Here is a 15,270-nt window from a genome sequence, read left to right on the forward strand (position 1 = left end):
GATGCTTCAGGTGGTGGTGGAGTTGGTTCTACAGTGGGTTCTCTGGGTACATTGGTGATGGTGATGGGACTAGGAATTGGATCAATGTGTTGAGGAGAAGTGGAAGGATGTTGCGCTGCAGATTGTGTAGATTGCTGTGGCGAAGACTATGAAGCAGGTTGTAAGAAAGTTTGTTGAGATGCTTCAGGTGGTGGTGGAGTTGGTTGTATAGTGGGTTCTCTGGGTACATTGCTGATGGGACTGGGAATTGCACGAATGTGTTGAGGAGAAGTGGAAGGATCCTCATCATCAGCAGCAGTAAGGAGTAATCTCCTTCTTTTTCTCTGCACAAAAGTAAATGATCAGTCGGGCGTGAATGGAAATTGAGATGATGTAAATATGTGAAGTGAAGGCATACTTGGTAGAGCTGCCCTGAAGGATTTGATGTTGTTTGGCCAACCATTTGGCTGAGAGGGATATCCCAATCACTTAGGTCTGTATTTAGAGCAGGACCAGTGGAAGGCTCTTCTCTCTTCTTCGCCGTGACCTCTGTCTCGGCAGGGGTACGGGTGGTAGTTCCTCTCTGTGCTTGTCTCTGCGAGGCTGTGAAAGAGTCTACCATCAATTTCAGAACTGAGGGGGGGTTTGTCTGAGTAGTTCGATCCATTTGAGCCTTGCCTTTATGTTGGTCCCTAACCAATGGTTCAGTAGCAGGCCCAATTTTGACTGTCAAAGGTCAAACAAGTTAGTGTTGTAGAAAAAAAAAACAAAAATGCATGACACAATCAGGGATATGAAGTATATGAAGGAAGGATACCTGTAGCCTTAAGCTTGGAAGGCGAGGATATGGGACCCTGATTATGAAGAAGTATCGTGAAGGCAGGTTTCAAGTGGCTTGCAGAAAATAATGGCAATCATAAGTCCCCACCAATGGTCAAAAGCAATGGAGCAGTCCGAAGCAGGTTTGAAGAAGAAGGGGCCAAAATCTTGGAAAATTTTGGTGTTCTCTGTCAGAATGGATTCAGCTTGCCTAGGATCTTTGAAGTAGATTCTGGACCCAATCTCCTCATGGATAGTTGGGTGGAAATAAGGATAAGGGATACCCTGGGAAAGACCTAATTGCCTGGACCATTGATTGGGACAGTATGTCTCAAAACTGCAGTTGAACATCTTGCTGGAGGATATGGAACAACCAACCAAGACATGTCTAGACGTGAGAATGTGTCTCCAAGTCTCATTTTGTTCTTAGACTTGGTCATTGTGTAAATTAGAAGGGTCTGTGAAGAGGAAGCAAAGTCGACTGGAGGAGAATTCAAAGTTTTGAAATGGCATGTACAAGTTGGAAGGTCTCTTCGAAGGAAGGTTGTAAAACATGGTAAGATGATTTCTAAAAGTGAGGATGGGTTGGCTGTTATAAGTGAGCAATTGCTCAGCATACGAGTGGAAAACTGGTTTCAAGGCGTTAGCTGGTCGGGGTCGTGCCTCAGGGAAATAGGCATACAACCAGGCCTGGAAGAGCCAGAAGGGGCCACCACAGTTGCTAGAAATCTTCTTGTCGACAAAGGAAAATAGGGCCTTGTAAAGGGTGGCAAGAAGATAAGGGGCTAAAGCCATAAGTTGGCCATCTTGCATACACAAGGCAAGGGGGAGGTATTCCTTCGTGATCTTGTACCCAGGGACACAAAAAACAAACTCACAAAGCCAAAGTAAGGAAAAAACAGTTCTTTCTTTGTCCTGGACAGGGGAACCAGGCTCGCCTTTGTATTTTTTGGCAAAATCTGTATAGCACATGTTAGTGTTTAAAGTAAAGGTCACTTTTGGAGGCTCAAGGAGAGCATGAATTGGATTGCCAAAGATTGGGAGACCAGTCAAGTGAGCTACATCTAAGATGGTAGGGGAAATCATACCAAAATTGAGGAGTAGGGAGTTACAAGATTGCGACCAAAAGCATGCAGCAACAGCAATCAGCCCTTTGTCCATGTCATAATTTTTAGTCGACAGTTTAATTGCTTCACTAATGCCCTGGTGCTTCCATACTTCACCGTCGTGACCTTCAATTCTCCTGGCCCAGCTTCGCCAAACAGAGTCTGGTGACCTCCACGATCTGAGTGGGTTTTTGCTGACATTCCAATTAGTCCACTTAAGTCCAGGTTGGTTGAGAAGAAGGTTCTCACCATTACCAAGGGGATGGTATGGAGATAGCTCATCTGGGAAGTAAGACGCGAAGGTAGGGCCTAGAGTAGCCTTAGCGACAGAGCTTGTGCTAGGCAATAGGGTTGCACCAAATCTTAGAGGAGCTATACGTGCTCTAATAGGGTCTGGGAAGCGGAGTAGGTCTTCATTGTTCTCCTCAGATGGAGACGGTTGAGATTTTTTCGGCACCATGGATTAGGGTTTTGTGGTGCTCTGGTTTTGAACAGCAGTGCTTGACAAGAAGGAGTACAATCTTGGGAGTTCGAATAAGAGGGAAATAAAGTGGTTTGAAGTTGAAAATGTGGGTCTTTTATAGCTTATGATGGGGCTAGTATATTTAAATGCTCTTATATTGGGCTGTAGTGTATGTTTGTTTTGGGCCCGTATTAAGAAATTTGCTATTGGGCCCCCTTGTTGAACTTCAATATCATATGACTTGGACCCCCACAAGGGGGCCACCCCCATGACCCCCTCTCTCTCTGATTGGCCAGTTTTTTAAAAAAATTTTTTTTTTCCTTCTCACTGCAATCACCAGCCCCCACGTGTGTGTGGGGGGGGGGTGGGGTGGTGGGGGAGTGGGGTGATTGGAGGGGGTCTCAATAACTTCCGCAAGGTTAATTCATATGATATTTAACTTGAACAAGGGGGCCATTGTTTGCACCAAGTTTTGCCAGTCTCTATCGACAGATGGTCCACTTAATCGAGGACATGTGGCCAAGTCTGAAGGAATGTCCAGCACTTGAAAGTGGGTTCTCTGCATGTAGGTCACCTAAAAGTGATGGGGGAAGTTTTTAGCACCAGTCATGGAGTTAGTGGGCACACTTTCAGGAGGAAGCAGGAGACAAAGCAAGAGCCTTGCTCCGTCGACAAAAGTTTCAAACAGTTGGTGGCCATGAAGTAAACACAAGAAAAGGGAGATCGACAAATAGAAGTGGAGATTTAGTATACTTGGAAAGCCTAGAAGGGAGATCGTTGGTTTTGATATCCGTATACTGTTTTTGTGGCCCATCATTGCATGATCCCACACGTCTAGACCATAACTGCCGCTGTCACTGCCCCCTGACTTCGAATCTTCAAGTCCCCTCTGCCAAATATTGACGCTTCCCTGTCGAACTTCCTTTTCACCATTGTGGGCCATGTCCCTCATCATTATGACTTAGTGGGCACACTTTCAGGAGGAAGCATGAGACAAAGTAGGAGTCTTGCTCTGTCGACAGACGCTTGAAACAGTTGGTGGCCATGAAATAAACACAAGAAAAGGGAGATCGATAGATAGAAGTGGAGGTTTAGTATACTTGGAAAGCCTAGAAGGGAGATCGTTGGTTTCGATATCCGTATACTGTTTCTGTGGCCCATCATTGCATGATCCCACACGTCTACACCATAACTGCCACTGTAACTGCCCCTTGACTTCGAATCTTCAAGTCTATTGTGCCAAATATTGACTCTTCCCTGTCGACCTTCCTTTTCACCATTGTGGGGCATGTCCCTCATCATTATGAGACAAAAATCGATAGAATATTGTTCACTAAACACAACCACAATCCTTGCAAACTGGGCCACTGAACCACAACCCTTAGCCACTCACTGTTACTGCCCGACTTTGAATCATCAAACTCTGGCAAATATTGAATTTTCCCTGTAATTTAATCAAAATATATTCAATGTCGGTAAACTTGAAAATATGTTTGAAATAACCTTTTTCTGTATTGTAATGACTTAAACACAATTATTGTCCTACATTTTACGTAACCAAAATACACAACTTATTTATATCAAAAACAAAATATACATCTCGGGTTTATAATCAAAAAAATGGAAACTACTTTTTTTTTTAAAAAAAGTTCACTCATATTTTCAGCTAAACTATGATTGGTTATTTTTAAAAAATTCCTCTTTGCACCTATTTTTCCCACATCCTGCCAACAGCTGCTCCATTCAATTGAGGACACATGGCAAGTCCACCTGAAGACAAGGGTTATCAACTAACATTGAATCTTGCATGCCACCTGACTTACACGCTGGAGCAATTAGTGACAGTGCTCATGGATTTAGTGGCCAGCCTCTAAGAGGAAACATGAACGAATTGGGAGTTTGTATCTGTCGAGGAAAGGCTAAAAAGACTTGGTCACAGGTGGCAACTTCAATTATATGCACTTCGATAGGTACAAATGAAGGTTTTATGTGGTTTCAAGACACGGAAATGACCGTGCAGTTACAGAAGTTGCACAGAAGCAGTTGCAGAATCGGCAAATCATGGGGTCGTGGGAAATAATAGCTATAAAGGGCAGAATGTTTGCAGAGAGAGAGGACATGAAAAACAACACAACAACTTACTTTCTACATTGTAACTTCTGAGTGGTTTTTTCCCTTCTACTTTCTATTTTGTTACAAACAACACAACATCACAACAACTTACTTTCTACTTTCTACTTTGTTACTTTCTTCTTTGTTACCTTCAGTTCATCGAAAGAAGTCTTCATCATTTTCAGGCATTCGAACCAATACCATAATTGCTTGATTTTCTTCTTTAACTTGTCAACTTTAAATTACTGCTTCGTTGTTATCGATATAGGCCGACCATAATTTTACTAACAATAAACCCATCACTTTCATAGTTAACATGAAATAATTTCACAACTCCTGTTCGTTACTCGTAATTCATATAGCAATCGGCATGGAGATAAAGTAACGAGTTCGTTGGGTTACTTTCTCCAAGTAACACCCAAAATTAACTGCCATTTGAATTATATACAAAATGCATGTGCTGGTATGTAATTTTGAAAACCCACATGGACAAAATTCGTATTTTACTTGAAATATAATACTAATTTACCGAACCAAGTCATAACAAATCAATACGAAGCGAAACACATCGTTAGTTGATAAACCACACCGCAAAAAACCCTTCAGTTAGATCCAACCAAATATGGAACAGAAACAAGCAACCCGCAATAGGAATCTTGGAATACAGACATAAGCCAATTTCCCACCCAAAACAATACACAGACAACCCATAAATATCTCACCTTCAATTAGTTTTCAATATCACAAGTCACTGCAAACACAAATGACAATATCACTCTAAACAATATGGGAAATTTACAACTCGTGACCTTGTACATAAGTAACGTTGTGCCATTTCCTGGCATTGTACGTAACCAATTATTTACACGTTATGCAAAGCAATCCGTGCAAAATGAAAACTACATACATTATTTACATGTGTTTTCAATAGCTAGTACTATCTACCTAATAAATTAAGGGAATAAGTAAATCATACAAATTATACAATTACCTGATTCACCTCATCAATTGTGGTCGAATCATTTTTGCCACACTGCTGCTTCAACACTAACGTATTGGCCAACGGGTTGCTTGGAATCAGGAGAAGCATCGAAAAATAGTCGTCGTTGCTTAATGTGCGGTGTACTTGGATCCACCAACCCAGTTTTGCAGTGAACGGGCAATGACTCTGCATTGTACTCACGGTCAGTTATGTGGGTTGTATCTGCATCTGAGTTACTACCCACTGTTCGGCTAAACCGAACCTTAGGACACGTTCGCTTTGTGTGCCCAATGCATTTGCAATTCCCACATTTTCTTGGTCTTCGACAGTTGGATGAGGCCCGTCCCGGGTTCCCTTTTGTCTTCACAACATCAGGATCTTCTACTCCAAATTGTCAAGGGAATGAATGTTTCCCTTTGTCTCCATTCCCATCATTCAGATTCCTCTCATATAACTCCTTCATCCGGCTCGTCATCGAAAGACATGCATCCCTAGCCTCTTTGAAACCTTCCGTTGATTGTGAGGCATAGAAACACATTTCATTGTAGGAAGAACTCAATATCCCATACCGGGCCGTCTGTGTTGTAGTGCTATCAATTGAGGGTTGAGGCCATTGCTGGCCATCCTTGCTTGCAGCCCTTGTCCATCTATGCAGCACACAAGTTGGGGGAATTTGTGTTAAATTTTCGGCTTTCATAACACATATCATGTGATAGCAAGGTAGCCCCAACGACTCAAACTTCATGCAAGAACATCTCATTGCACCATCCGCTGGACTGTGTGTTACTATCTATGATCTATCCTTCAATTTGTACTTATGAATATAGTAGCATTTCTGACCATCCGGCAAAGGGAACACGTCCTTGACATTCAACTTCCCCTCTTCTAAGATTTCATCACGGAACATTCTAAATATATTTCGGGTGAATAGCTCAGCTCCATGTCTCTCTATATCTCGCAATTGAGTAATCAATACCAAAAAAGTGTTATTTGTTTCAGCATCATCTCTAGCCTCGTTATACCTTATCCTTGCAAGAGCCCGATCATAGTGCCTAACAAATTCATAAAGCTTCTACTTGTGTTGGAGGAAGGGATTAAAATAAGCATTCATACACTCTGAGCGCTGAGTGCTCTTCATCCCAGCAAAGAAATGTCCACGCATATATGCCTCAGCCCACATATGACGCTTCTCATATGTCTCCAACACCCAACTGTTGGTTTGAAGTCCAAATTTTTCAACCATTGTCGTCCAGCCATGCTCAAACTTTGTCTCATCCGTTTCCATGTCCATGCACTGCTTGAAAGCATGTGCAAAGCCACTTATGTGAACATTTGAAACAGCATTTTTCCTAAGATGCCAATTACATAATCGATGTCTTGCGTCTGGAAATGCTCTTCTGATTGCCTCTCGCATCACCTTATCCCCATCTGTCAGTGCGGACACAGGTGCTTTATTGCCCATCGCCTCCATAAATGTTTCCAAAACCCATGTGTATGTCTCACTTGTCTCATTAGCTAGCAAAACACATGCAAATATCGTGGTCCTAAAGTGGCTAGTCACACCAGCCAAAATGACAAAAGGTTTCTTGTATTCATTGGTTCTGTAAGTTGAGTCAAATATCAACACATCGACAAACTTTGCGTAGTCGCCCCGCGATTTCGAATTTGCCCAGAACAGATTTTGTAACTTGTTATCGTTACACACATCATACTTGTAAAAAAAACGTGCATCAACATCAAGTTTTGCACATAGGTAAACCAATGCACCCTGCGCATCACCATCCTCAACTTCAGCTCTATGTTCGGCTTGAATATGGTTGTGCAGATCCGTACGGATGAAACCAACATTCTCATAAGACCCAGATTGATTTACCATATAGTCCATGATTTGGCTAGTCTTCACACCGACGTTGGGCATAGCCGTTGCTTGAGCTTTGTCAGCGCTGTTTAAAGTGCGATGTGACCTCAGATACATCACACAGTGTTGTTCCGCCAATTCATGGTTGTGGTCTGTGACGAAGTAAGTCACAACATACTTTCCCCCTTCACCAGCATCTGCATCGTACCGTATGCGAAATTGGGCTTTGCAACCTACTCTTGTTAGTGCCTTGGGAGCTCTACTCTTCTCAGCAACACGGTCCAAGTATTTTGGTAATCTCTGACCTTCCCTTGAACACAACCACAGCCTACTAACGACCTTTCCCTTTTTATTTGTGTTAAATCTAGATTTTCGTATACTAAATCCCTTGGCTTTAGCATACGCATTGTAGAAAGCTTCTCCATCTTCGACCGAATCAAATTTCTGTTCCAGAATAGCACGTTCAACATCACCAACCATGTCATTGCGATGAGCATCGTCAACCATTTGTTTTTTCACATCGGCTCCGCCATCTTCAACGTTCATGTTGGTTGCTTCTTCATTGCTCGGACCAGCTTCGCAACCATGATAAGGTTCCGCCTGACTTTCATTCATCAAACGAATGTCATCTGCTTCATTTGGAATGCCATAATCATCACATTTCCTTTTAACTTCCGGTGGGGCCATACTGCACATGACATTAGTACAAGCAATTACTTGATGACCGAAAAATGTTAACACAAACACAAACATGACATTTTCACACGGTTTAGTTGTTTGTGCAAACATAAACACTCGCTTGAGAAAGAGAAAGGTTAGTTGCCAATGGAAGGGTTTCCGTTTGAGCGAAGCGTAGAGCGGTTGAAGTTAGGATGGGGGTTTAGTTGAGGGAAAATAGCTGAAGTGAAGAGGCCAGAGAGACAGAGAGGGATACAGAGAGAGGGAGACAACTCCATACCTTATATCTAGTTAGAGAGAAGGGCTTCACTTCAGCAATCGAACCAACACAGCCTTGTAGTTCCGTTGTTGTTGGAAATCGCCCGTTATACTGTTCCCTACAGAGCTTCGTCAATAGAACCAACCCAGCAGAGGCTTCTCGTTGTTAATGGAAATCAAGGGTTACACTGACTCAACCTTACACAGAGAGAGATAGAGACGAAATACAGAGAATGAGTGGGATGCAATCATGCAAATACAAACACAAGCATTAACCGGTTGCCCCGGTTTCAACTTTTTCATGATTAAACAATTCAATGGTTTTGATCAATTATTGTAATCTAACGGCTAACAATTGGGTTGCATATGGTGTGCAACCTTAAGGGGGTTACACACTTAAACATGACCCTTTAACTTTTTATCTTTTTCAAGACATGCCAAACTTGGCCTTATTACAATATTTCAGATGATTTTTTTTTTATATATTCTTTAATTATCAGTTAATTACCTTTCTTATTAGATCTAGAAAATATATTTGTATATCATTTTCTTATCCCTTATGGTATTTGAAAAAATGTGAATTGTAAGATTTGAATAGGATGAAATGCTAATTGTATGATGAGTAATGATTAAAAGTAAAATTCGATTCCCAAATAACAGTTGTTCAATGGGTACATATTTAATGAATTATTATATTTTTACAATTTTATTATTAAACAAAATAATTATTATAGATACTAGTACACACATCAAACTTTTTTTTAAAGAAAACAAAAAAACAAAACAACACACAAATGAAATAAGTGATAAGGAAAAAAGGAGATAAGCTTGGGGATGAAGGGACTTGCCAAGTGGTACCACGTGGTCATCTTGTCCAAGTGAAATGCACCAACGCACTGATAAATATGGCACTGATAAATAGGGCATGGAGCAAGGAGAAGGGATGAAAGAAAGTGTGGTCAGTCAGTAAAGAAGGGAATTTCAATGAACGGTGAAGTGAAAGTAAGGGAGTAAGGGATTAACAGTAAGGTGTGTAAAATTATATTTTGAGTCATCATAAAATATTTTACGTATATCTTAAGTTACTACAAATTATTTTATGCAATTGGGGTTGGGTTGTAATGTCTTAGGAGACTTAAATAATCATTGGTTCTTTGAATTATCACTTTAGTGACCGTCTGATGGTCCCATGCCTTAGGGGATTTAAATAATCATTGACCTTTAATTAGTCACTTTGTGACCTTTTGTTTGTCATGGATCCATTAACTCTCCATTTTGTTCCGTACCGTGGTTACGATTATTTTGTTATAATTCTACATTTTGTTTCTGTTATTTAAATGATTTACTCAAACCAAACTATTCTCTGTTTGGCTTAAATAATTATCCATGGTGATTTTATACCATTCTACTTTCAGTATAATATTTCTTATTCTGCTATGTGATTATAGTTGCTATCCCCTTCAGGTGATGAAATGTAAGGAACAATGGTAATCTCGTGTAATGAGACTAGCAGAGGACTTAATGTAGACTTACTTTTTTGTTATCTTTTTTTATAATTGTCTGATCATCAATAAAATAAATAAAAGTCCCGAGGAATGTTTTTTTTTTTTTAATTATTAAGTATTTTGATTATTATTTCCCTAGTAGGACAATTTGGACTGGCGTTGCTTCTGGGGGCAGTAGGATTTTGGTGGCCCGAACTGGCTGAGCCCGTATTTGCCTTCAGTGTTCTGCAAGCCCTACAAAACAACATAAACAATAGAATGCCTGAACGACGAGAAGAGCCGATTACAGTGAAGCAATTCCAAGATTTGAACACCTCATTCATCGGCAGCTTAAACCCACTAATAGCAGAAGCCTAGATCAGGGCATAGAGAAAACATTTCGCACACGACCTTGTATGGAAAGACAGAAGGTAACCTTCGCTACATTTACTTTTAAAGATGATGCACATGAATGGTGGTTCCTTGCCTTGGAGAAGGAAGAAATCGTAATTTGGGTAAGATTCTTGGAGGTTTTTGTAGTCACCCCATTTTTGACTGTCCTCAAGACTTGGACGTCATCGTTTGAACACTCGATGATCATATATGTTCGTGTTCGTTTTGAGTTCCTGAAGGTCTCGACTGTGCACCTTGCCTTGGAGACTCTCAACTTATCTGTTTTGCACTTGGTTGTGGATCAAGAGTTTGTGGTTTTGTTTCTGAGGGAAGGGAATGGCCTTTTGGCTAGCCCTCCAACTCATCGGCCAGGCCCTGTGCCCATTGGCCATGTCTTCTCTCCATCGGCCATAAGTGGTGGCCGGTCGGCCATATCTTTTGGCCGAGACCTTTTTAGTTATTTTTGCAGATATTTTTGTGCCAGCTGGTGAGCACAGATTTCATCCTCCATACACGTGTATGGAGGGATTGAACCAAGCCCTTAGCTTGTCCAACAAGCTTAGGACTTTAATTTCTATAAGAAGGGAGGCCCTTCTCCCTTTCCAGAGGTTCTGAAAATTACATATACAAAACATATATCTCTCTCTATATATTTTCCTCTCTCTCTCTCTCTCTATATATATTACTTAAAAGTGTGTTGTGTCTTCACTTTTGCACTACAACACCTAATAAAGCATCATTACTTTGTTACTGAGGTACTAGAGGACCTTGTTTGGACTCTCAAAGTTTGTTTTCTTTGGCTCAAAAGTGCTAGGTTGCTGTGGTTCTTCAAGGGTGAGTTGTTATCCCTTTTAAGCCTTGTTTTGCTTAAGTGTTTGACCCCCTTTGCATACTGTTTTAGGCCTTGCTTTCAACTGAAAAAATTTCTGATTTTAAGTGCTTAAAATGTTTGTTTAAGGCCTCTTTGGTGTTGGGGGTGGTCTACCCCCTTTTGTGCCTTGTTTGGCTTTGCTTTGTACTATCTTTTTAAGCTATTGGGACCACCTCTTTTTGGCCTTCTCACCATTGAAACTCAAAGGAATTTCAGTGGTGGAAAGTATGTTTTGAGGTCCCAAATAGGAGGGGGTCATCCCCTCTCCTTGTGTCTTGGCTGTTTGCCTTGTTGGCTCATCAAAGTAGCATGTTTGTTAAGCTTGTTTTGGCTCCATCTTAGCATGTCTTTGGCCTTATTTCAACATGCCTTAGCTCTGTTTTGGGTTGGTTTGATAACTTGTTGCATGCATTTTACACTTGTTGTGTAATCTTGCAATCTAGCCTAACATGCATCATGCTTTTGACCATCATTCTAGCATGATTTTGGCTCAACTCCAGCAAGCTTTTACTCATGTTTTTGTATGCTTAAGCTTTGTTTTATGTTGTTTTGGTCATGCATGCCTTGCTTTGTATAGTCATAGTGCGTTTTTGCTCACTAGCTTTGAGTTTCCAAGTCACTAGCATGCATTGCTTGGGCTATTTGCATGATTTGGCATCATTTGTTATGTGATTTCAGAGCATGTTTCATTGCCATGCCCTCACATCTTTCACTCTTTTGATGCTTTGGAGAGTTGGTGTTTTATGCCTTAAACATGAGCCTTTATGTATGCCATCATGCCTAAGCTTTTAAGCTACCATTTTAGTGTGTATTTGGTCTTATTTTTCCATGTTGCAACTCTGATTTTTGTTGGTGAAGTCACCCCATGCTTGGTTTTGATAGGTGTAGTGTAATCCTCCTCATTGGCCTTACATGCTTCATACTTTTGGCCTTTTATTCTAGCTTGTGTTGGGTATGTTCAAGCATGTTTTGCCATTGTTTTGACCTGCCTTGGGATTGTTTTGAGTCATCTTGGCTCTTTGGGGCTTGATTGACACGGCCATGGTGCAAGTCCCTTTGCTAGCCTTAAGCTTTGAACTTCCTAGCATGCTATGCTTATGTTATGTGCATGATTTGGCATCATTCCTTACATGATTTCAGAGCCTATTTCATTGCCACACTCTCATATTTTTCACTCCTTCAATGTGTTTGAGAGTTGTTGTCTTCATGCCTTGTTTGCGAACCGATGCGTATACACGCTTGTATTTGTTCTTGGACTTCATTTTCAGCATGTTTTGGCCATTGTATTGGCACGCATGAAGCTTGTTTGAGATTGGTTTGGTCCATTGAGTGTTGCATTACATAGCCCTTGCCATTGCATTGTTGTTTGCATGTTATTGTATGACATTGTTATTTGTATGTTGTTGCATGTTCATGATGTTTAGCATGTTGTTAGATAGCATGTTGGTTGCATGTTTGTTGCATTGCATTGTGTTTGGATTGGATGTTAATCCAAAGACGAGAAAGGATGGACATTTCATACTTGAAGTGATGAAACGTGCCTTATTTCTTGGTCACCGACACCTTTGATCATGTATGATAAGGTGAAGGTTCATTGAGTCCTACGTGTTATTTGTGTGCATTTATTGACATTGATTTGTGCAACTCGGCCTCTTTGGCCATCATGCATTGAGATGCGTGATTGATGGCTCGAGAGCCGAGCACTACACTCCTTTGAGCTTTAGACATGATAAGGAGTGTAGTTGCACACACATTTTTCTTACAAATACACTGTCATGCCTTTGTTAGTGCTTTGTTGCAGCAAAAGGAGAAATTGCAGCAAGCAGTGGCCGATCCGCCATCAGAGCTACCGATCGGCCATCAAAGTCTGTCGATTGACTATCAAAATGGCTGATGATCATTTTCTTTGGCCGATGGCCATTCCTCTTGGCCGATCACCCCTTAGCATGTTCCTAAAGTGGGTCAGAAGCATCTTGAAAGTTGGCACAATTTTCAGAAGTCTAAAAGAGTGCAAACAGAGGCAACACGAGGCACGGTAGTGGATTTCCGAGCGAAGCCGACCGAGCATGCATGCATCCCTCGTCACGAGGCCATTTCAATGCTTCTGTTAACTTAAGAGTAAATTGTTATTTTATTTGTAAAAAATGTTGTAATTAATTAGTTAACTAGGAGTAGTTAATTGATTTTGTTTTGTAATAATTAGTCTAATTAGTTTAATTAGATTAGTTAATTAGCTTAGCTTAACTAGCTTAGCTTATTATTCAGACCCTCCGTCGAGAGGGCACAACTGTTGTAATAAGTGTGCGTGTGTGTGATGCATGTCTTCCAACCCCCATTTCTTTCTCCCTTTTATTTACCAGCTTTCGATGGTTAGTTTTAGGGCATATTTTAATTAGCATCCTTATGCTAGCATACGTGCATCATTCATTCGTCTTGCATGCACCGGGCTCGGCGCATCATACAAACTGCATTGTATTTCAATACTTACTTGAATGCGTGTTTCAAAGCATGTTATCAAGTGTTGCATTCATATACCATCTTGGAATAGCCGAGCCCACTTGGTTGCATTTTGCATGTATTGCATTAGGCATTGTTGACATAGTTAGGATCATGCATTGATTACTAATTAGCTTTTGTTTTGGCTCGGAGTACACTGTGAGTGTTTATGCTTTAGCATCTTTGCATGCGTGTAAGTGATTGCCATGATAGCATGCTTGCCACGAGGCTATGTGCTTAACTGCTATAACTGCTTGAATGCCTGTGGATGAAGGTTGGATTGCTTGAATTGGAACAATTCATGAAAATGCGAGTTTTAAGCCCACTTGAAGTGGCAAAATCATGTTGTTTTCTAAGCCCACTTGAGGGTGGCAAATCCCCGTCTTAGCTTACTTGCGAGTAGCACCTTCAAACCATTTTCAAACAAACAAACATGAGATATTTTGTTCCAATTTAGGCGATCTAGTCTATACTTGTATGTTGTGCGCATCATATAGTAAGCTAGCTAATAAACTGGAATAAGAACACATGTGTTTTCAAAAACAACATATCATGTTAGTAAAGGCCGATCCTTTGATTAGGCGAGCGGGGGTGTTCATTGCATGACCTTCCTCTCTCGTACCCAAGTTCCCGAGCCGAGGCAACTTTGGTGATGACGGACATGTGGCCTTAGACGCGAGTCAGGGTTTCCTAAATTTTTCAAAATAAAATATTTAGGTGGCGACTCTGAAATCTAGCAAAACAGTCCATGTTTGGCGCTTTTTGATTAAAATCGATTTTCCAAAATGATTTGCCGGATTTGAACTCTTTGATTTTTTATCAGTCTTGCATTGCATTTTGTGAGATTAGATTCAGAACCGTGACATGAGTCCGAACTCTAGTAGCTAAAAACAATGATTCGCGCCCTCGATTCGCGTCAAAATTCATATACCTAAAACAAGGAACGATGTCGGTAGCTGAATATGAAAGCAAGTTCACCAAACTAGCCCGATTCGCAACATATCTCATTCCCATCGAAACTCAGAAGGTCAGAAAGTTTGAAGCTGGCTCAAATAATGAAATAAAAAACAACATTGAGGTTCTAAAATTGTTAACTTACACGGAAGTGGTGGATCGAGCATACATCGCCGAAAAAGGGATTAAAGCCTCACGTTCTGACAAAATAAATCAAAAGAAGTGGTTTTGGGAAAGAGTCAATATATGATCTGGTGTTGCACCCCCAAAGAAGACAAATACAGGCTCAGCCAGTTTAGGTAACCAAAATCCTGCTACCGTCAGAAGCAACACCATTCCAAATTGTCCTACTTGTGGAGGGACTCATTGGGGACGATGCCATCGAAATATGAGAGCGTACTTTAGATGCGGTCAAGTTGGCCATTTACTGAGAGATTGACCATTTACATTAGCAATCATTGTATTTAACCACTAAAAAATAAAAATAAAAAAAACAAAAATGAAATAAGTGATAAAGATAATAGGAGATAAGCTTGGGGATGAAGAACTTGCCACGTGGTATCACCACATGGTCATCTTGTCCAAGTGAAGTGCACCAGCGCACTTATAAATAGGGCGTGAAGCAAGGAGGAGGGACTAAAGAAAGTGTGGTCAGTCAGTAAAAGAGGGAGTTTCAGTGAATGGAGAAGTAAAAATAAGGGATTAATATTAAGGTGAGTAATTTTGAACATAAAAGTTATCAGTACACATTTTCTCTTTTAAAACACACATCAAACTTTCTCCTTCATTCTTTGTTTGTGTCTCCCCCTCTCCCTCC

The sequence above is a fragment of the Camellia sinensis genome, chromosome 1, assembly GCF_055761805.1.
Source record: "Camellia sinensis isolate YWXY chromosome 1, ASM5576180v1, whole genome shotgun sequence".
Lineage (NCBI taxonomy): Eukaryota > Viridiplantae > Streptophyta > Magnoliopsida > Ericales > Theaceae > Camellia > Camellia sinensis.